The sequence below is a fragment of the Haemorhous mexicanus genome, chromosome 16, assembly GCF_027477595.1.
Source record: "Haemorhous mexicanus isolate bHaeMex1 chromosome 16, bHaeMex1.pri, whole genome shotgun sequence".
Classification (NCBI taxonomy): Eukaryota; Metazoa; Chordata; class Aves; order Passeriformes; family Fringillidae; genus Haemorhous; species Haemorhous mexicanus.
In genome coordinates this window covers 11,097,979-11,104,778 of record NC_082356.1, presented here as the reverse complement: position 1 = coordinate 11,104,778, position 6,800 = coordinate 11,097,979, and the positions used below count along the sequence as shown (strand labels likewise).

The 6,800-nt window shown below is 51.3% G+C and overlaps 1 long non-coding RNA gene across 2 annotated transcripts; it reads right to left on the bottom strand.

Moving 5' to 3' along the window:
• Positions 1–213: 213 nt before the first annotated feature.
• On the bottom strand, positions 214–5,934 carry LOC132334865 (uncharacterized). Of its 2 annotated transcripts, XR_009488508.1 has the most exons (4): positions 5,001–5,934; positions 2,256–2,364; positions 796–995; positions 214–489 (listed from the first exon to the last, which is right to left on the bottom strand). It is a non-coding gene; the product is annotated as an uncharacterized LOC132334865 (long non-coding RNA). The 2 variants fall into 2 exon arrangements; XR_009488507.1 differs by lacking the exon at positions 2,256–2,364 and having other exon boundaries at positions 5,001–5,929.
• Between the last annotated feature and the right edge of the window lie 866 nt (positions 5,935–6,800).

Here is a 6,800-nt window from a genome sequence, read left to right as displayed (position 1 = left end):
GAGTGAGGGTGCTCCTCAAGGTCACGCCTTGAGGCTGAGAGAAACGTTTGCCTGTGTTCATTGGTGTGGGTGAGTAGCATCAATCTTTAATTAAGACTTGGTTTTGCTGGCTTGACTAGAATTGCTTCAATGTTGCTTCAGATGTAAAGCACTGTATTGGAAGTTATAGGTCTCAGTACTGGGTAGTAAATAACTCTTATATAGATCCATTAGTTTCATGGTGATCATAATAAACTCTTTATTTTTCTATAAATATATCTTTCATCCTATGGAACACAGTTGTATAAAGGCTCAGTTACACCTATACTATTCTTTAAACATAAACTATTGACTAGTCTAGGACTGCATCCAGCTGCAGCCTGGCTCCTCTCTGAGATGTTCAGGAAGCAAGGAGGTCCCTTCTGCACCTCGTGTCTCCTGCCTGCTCCCTGCACAGCTCTCCAGGTGGTCCTGTTGGTCCTGGGCCAGCTGTTACAGCAGCAGGGACACCTGAAAGAGGCACAAGGCCCGGCTCAGACAAGCCCACGCTGGCAGGAGCACCTGGAGCCCCAGGGTTCCGGCTCTCGGGGCAGACACAGCCTCCAACTCCAGCCCTCACCAACACTCTGCCCTTGGGCAAGGGGAAAGGAACAGGCTCCCAGACAGAACAGAGCTCAGATGATCAACAAGTCCCACTCAAGGCTGGCAAACCCTTCCCATGTACATCCCTCAGCCACCACAGGTCTATTAGAGAGAGTTCTGACAGCATTTAGAAACGCAGCTCTGTTTTCCAAAGCACACATTTGGGCCACTCACCCCTTTCTCCACAGGCTGTGCCTCAGCACAAGGGCTGCTGCTCCCCCTGAGCTCCTGGAAGACTCTTCTACTTGAGCTGCTGGGCTGCCAGCCCAGGCATGAGGGGAATGTGGTGCTTGGGTTGTTTTGGTGCTTTCTTGAGGCATTTGAGCACCCCATGCCCCATTTTATCCCCATTGTGAAAAACGAGGTTCACCCTCCTGTAAAAGTTTAAAAGTTGAATAAAGGACAATAAGAGACAAAGAGAATAAAGCAAAGTTTTTGCGGTGGGTGCTTGGCATTCAGCCAAGAGCACAGCTGCTATTTCAGAGATGTCCTTTACATACCCTTTCTATTGCATCAGCCTACAGCATAGTCATAAACAATTATGCATATTTAAACTTTTCCCCAAACTAGTTTACATGTTCCAAGAATTGTTTAGCATGGCTGCTCCTCGGGTCCACCTTTTCAGAGCATGTGCCTTTCATGGATGTGGTTTGAGTCTGCCCTTGTTATCACCTCCTGTTTGGGCTTTGGTCCATGTTTTCTACAGACAGTGGGTGCTGATAATTGGCATGTCAGCAGCAGGGGCTCCATCATATGTTCATTGAATGTTATCCCAACCAAGCAGGCAGTTTAACACAGGCATACTATAGCAGCTATTTTACTACTATGTCTAGGCTTAGTTAACAACAAAAAAAAGCCTAAATTTTTATAGCAAAGTTACTCTAATATAGATACAGAATCCATCTAAATATTTGCAAAAAGTCAATATTCTAATATGTATTTAAAACAATACTTTTCCTGACAGCACCCATATCTGCACCCCTGATAGCTGAACAGAGGGGTGGGGGTTTGGTTCCACAGGGGTCCCACAGAAATTTTGGACACAAAGTATTACATATCAGTGCCCCACATGCCAATGCAAAGTGACTCCGAAAGGCAAAGACACATTCTGAGCAGGACTCTGACACTGGTGCTAAGTGTGCCCCTGTGACACAGACGAGGAACGTGTGGGCCAGGGCACCAATGCTGCTCTGAGCCCTGGGGCCCGCGGAGCACTGACATCAGCCCGTGTGTCAGAGTCCCTGCCCAAGCAGAGTCTCCCCGAGCCCTGGCGCAGCACTGGTGCCCATCTCCTGCCCCAGAGACCTGTGCCTCCAGAGGGCTTCTCTGCCAGAGGGCAGCCAAAGCCGACCTGCACTGGGGGCTGTGCTCCATCCTACAGGGGCTCTTGGGAGGAGCACCTGGAGCACCTGGTGGCAACATTTGGTATGTGCCAGATGATGTTGCTCCTTCCTGGGATGATTTTTTTCAAGGAAGGGATTAGCAGTAGCACAGAAACACCAACAGCTACAGAATTTCACAGGACAAAGAGACTCCACCAAAACACTGTCATGTTTCCTTCTGCTTTTCTGTCTTTCTTGCACTCTGAAAGAAAAAGAATTGGCCCCTCCTCTGCCATTCAACTGTCCACTTACTGTGTGTCCTCCTATGGCAGCTCATGTGCAAATACGACTGGCTGCGTACTGAGCACGGCAGTGGATGGCCACAAACAGGGAAGACCCTGGTGAACATCAAGGCAGACACCTGGAGAAGTGCAGAGGATAGGGATAACTCTGGGAGGAGAAGCTGTTCTGTTTCTCTGATGATGGTGTCAGCCCCTTAAAGGAGCAGCCAAGGCAAATGCTGGAAGCGGCCATGTCCTGCTGTGAGGCTGGCAAGCCAAGAGAAAGCCATTGTGGCCAAGTGTGCTGAAGCCTTTTGCTAAATCACATGCAACAGTGCCACAGTATCACCCCCTTTTGAAGGGCGGCTGGTGCAGACGCCTCCTTGAGCAGGTGCCGGCGTTCGGGCTGCTGCTGCTCCTGTGCTGCTCTGGTGCTGTTTCTGTGGTGTCCAGAGCTGCTTTGGCAGCAGCGACTCAGACGCCCTGCTGGAGGAGACATCGCTGCCCTCGCCACGGAGGCAGAAGCTCTGCGGGCCCAGAGCTCTGTGTCAGCAGGGCCTCACCCTCAGCACTGTGGCCTGGGCAGCCGCGGGGGCTGGGCTGGCTGCCAGCCCTGCTCTGCCCACTGCCCTGGCAGCACCCAGTGACCGTGCCCCGGCAGGGCCCCCTTGCCCTCCTTGTCCTCAGCCAGCCCAGCTTGGGCACCTCGGGGGTGTCCCCACCCTCCTGCTGAGGCCCGGCCTCCAGGGCTTCTGCCCCAGGCGTGGGAGCCTCTCTGGGGAAGCACCAGAGCAGCCGGCTGTCAGGGACAAGGTGGCAGCCTGGGGGCTGCTTATGGCCTCTGACACCCAATTCCTCAGGGCTTCCCACCAGCCTGTGTTCCTACCCACTTCTGTCCCCTTGGAGCCTCCTGCCCCCCCCCCCCCCCCCCCCAGGGCCCGCATGCCTTCCCAATGCCTTGTCCTGTCAGGGCCTGTGTAGCACCTCATCCCTTCACAGCCTCCCACCGCCCCTCAGGGTCCCCTCAGGGTCTCCCCCAGCCCAGCCAACCTGCCCGGCAGCGGTGCAGCCCTGAGGGAGCTCCAGAGGAGCCGGATCAAGAGGCACCTCAGAGCCCTCAGCAATGCAGGCAGCAACACACGGGCAGGAGGACACAGATGGCCCTTCCTGGCTGGGCAGGAGGGCTTGTGGCCATCTCCAGGCACCAGTCTGGCAGGGATCCCCACAGCTCCAGCCCCTGCCCAGCCTCTCTGTCGCCAGCACAAAGGCTTCAGCAGAACCACCAAAGGCCAAGGGGCTTCTGGCCATTTCCCCTTCCCCACTGCACGCCTGGGCAGCTCGCTTGGCACAAGGACCCGTTTTCCCCTCTTCCCCTGTGCCCTGCAGACGCTGGGCACCAAAGAAAGCTCCTGGGAGTCTGGGTATTAGAACGCATTCTATATTTATAGCTTAAAGAAAAACTAAAAAGAAGGAAAAAACCAATCTTAAAGAAAAGAAAAATCCTCCCTGGCTCAGATGGCCCTAGCAGACAGAGAGCCTCTCAAATCAGCGCTCCTCAGAGCCCCAGCAGCACAGCCAGCTGTGGCCCCAGAGACAAGGCCGTTTCTTGTGTGCCCTGAGAAACCCATCTTGCAGCTTCCCTGACCTGTGGGAGAGTAGGGAATACCAAATGTATGGTGAACACCCCAGTCATTTAAAAATGTGGCCCATTCTTGTGTGGCTTATGAAGGACCATTATCAGTTTTAATTTCTTGAGGGACACCCAGTGAGGAAAATGCTTGTGAAAAATGCTGGCAAACAGGCTTAGCTGTTTCTCCTGTATGTACAGATGCAAAAACTGCTTTTGAAAATGTATCAATAGAGACATGGATATTTTTAAATTTCCCAATAGAAGGGTACTTTGTGACATCTGTTTGCCACTTCTGCAAACCTTCCAACCCCCTTGGGTTGGTGGCTCCTGTAGAAGGGATAGTTTGAACTAGCTGGCAGTCAGGGCAAGCCCCTACATGGGCTTGTGCTTGCTCTAGGGAGATGTGAAAATCTCATCTGAGGGCCTGTGCATTTTGCTGAAAAAAGGCATGACTCAATTTAGTTTGTTCAACAATGTTAGGCAAGGTAGCTGCAGGAAGCACAGAGGTGCAATCTTTACTGTCTCCTGCAGCTCCCTCATCACACGCTGCTGTGGCAATGCATCAGCTCGTGCATTCCCTTCTGCCATAAATCCTGGGAGCCTGGAGTGAGCTCTAATGTGAGCAACAAAGTAAGGATTAGTTCTGTGTAACAAAATTTGATACAGACAGGTAAGCCAAAGACACAATTTGTCCCTGCTAACATCTTTTAAAACAGACCCCTCAATTCTCTAAACAATATGCAGAATCAGTGACTAAGTTAAAAGGTTCTGGGAAGAGCTGAAATGCTCTTACAGCTGCAGCCAATTCAACAATCAGAGGAGAACTTTTGACCTTTTGAATGTCTTGTTCTCAGAATTCAGTGTTTTTATTTTGCCAGGTAACCACTGCCTTGTGTGTTTGTCCTGACCCATCAGTGAAGAGAGTACTGCATCTAAAGGCTCTTCACTGATAAGGGGTTTCTCTTTGTAGCATAATTTAGCTTTGATCAGTTTGTGTGCTGGTTAATGAATGGAGCAAACACCTGGAAAATCTAACAAGGTATACAGTAAATCTTCTGACTTTTGCATGGCCCAATCAAAATAGGATTTAATCACAGGTAAAGAGATGATTTTAAATTCACAATCTGCTATGTCAGGAAGCCTTACCTTGCCCTTAATGACAGTTTGAGAAATCATCTCTAAAAGTGATTGTCTTTGGTGACCTGTAAGAAAGAAAAAGCCATTCAATTATTAACAAAGGATTATTTTGAGAAGAGTCCCAATGGAAGATGAAGCCATACAGTCTCAGTGTTTCTCCTAGAACTGCAAGGAAAAAAGGTTTATCTGGAACCTAACAATGTGCTTGTCTGTTTTGCAGAGCATTGGTAATTTTCTCCAAAGCTGTAGGAGTAGGAGATCTGGGGGATGATTTTTGTCTCTTTCAGTGGTTCTTGTTGCCGGTGGCGACCTGCCCAGCGATGAGATGCAGGTCCCAGCGAAGTTAACTTCCAACTTCCGTGCACCTTGGCCATGGAGCCCAGGCCGGCCCCGCCGTGCAGGTCAGAGCCCTGCGGGGCCGGAGCCAGGGCCGAGCGCGGGGCTGCGGGAGCCGGCGGTGCGAGCAGGCCGGGATGGGGCAGGCTGGGACGGCGGCGCCTTTCCCCAGCACAGGCAGAAGGGCAACGGGATCCAGGATTCGGGATCCTTCTCTGGGCCGGAGCAGCAGCAGTTTCTGTTCCCTTCCCCCCTTTCTTCTTCCCCCCACTCTCACAGCTGGAGAAGCTGGCCGAGGCTGTGGCTGTGAGAGTTCAGGTGCAGTGGGGGCGGAGAGGGGCGTGGCGGCAGGGCATTCATGGCAGATTTCCACTAGGACTCGGCAAGCAGGGAGAAGTTCTGCTGTTGTTTTGTCACGCCGAGAGATAGCATTATACAATTTAACCCCCACAGAGTCCCAAACCTCTCTGGTATAGAAGGCTTCAGAGTCAGCATTTGGAATATGAGTTATAGTCCCTTTTCAAAGCTATTTGAGCTTTTGATTTGCAAGGTTTTTTGGTCTTGATGCACATAAAGATTTTAAATGCTGATACGCATCTCTCTGCAGAACAGACTTATTCTGCCCCATTATTCCTGGTGCTCACCTGCTGCCCAGCTATGCAGTAGGTGCTGTACATAGAGGCTCTGATCCAGGTACTGTCCAGCAGCAACTCCTGTCCGGGCCTTGGTCACCCTCCTTCCAGGTGCCTGATCCTCGCGGCCGCCTCCTACTGAGTTCACCGGGAGGTCTCTTACTGCCAATAAGTTCAAGTTCGCCAACTAAAACGTGGGCGCTACTGTAAGAGCCTAAATGAGAGATGTGGGACTCCAGGTGGCTCTTCAAAATGCAATTTATTCAATCCAAGACGTTACAGCATGTTGTATTGTGTTATTATTTGTTTTAGTTGCATTAGGTTGTACTTTGGTTTATCCCAGTTCCCCCCTGTTAGAATGGTTCTGCCCCTGCTGCCTCTTCCCATCCTTTTAATGTCAATCTCCCCACCCCTTTATAACACCCTGCACACCCCATTCTTGCTGTCTCCAGCTGGCTGCTTTCCCTGGGTTAGGAATCTCGTTAGAGCTCCGAATAAACCTTGACTTTGCACCCAACTGGAGTCCACTCTCTTCTACCAATGTTGTGCTGGTGTCTTGTCAGAAAGGTGAAAGCCTTAGCCGCTCTCCCGACCTCCCGAGGAAGGGAAAGTGTCCCCCGCTGCTCGCTGTGCTGGAGCAAGCCGGGGTGACTCCATGCACACACTCAGAGAGGCACTGCCACAGCAGCAGTCCAGGGTCGTGGGCAACAGAGCCTGTGCCTACAGCTGTCAGCTCCAGCTGCAGGCAGGCCTGGAGACCCTTTGGCTTTGGTTACAGTGCATTATATACTTTGCTTAGCATCTTAATACAGTAGAACCAATCTATCCCTTAACTATTATC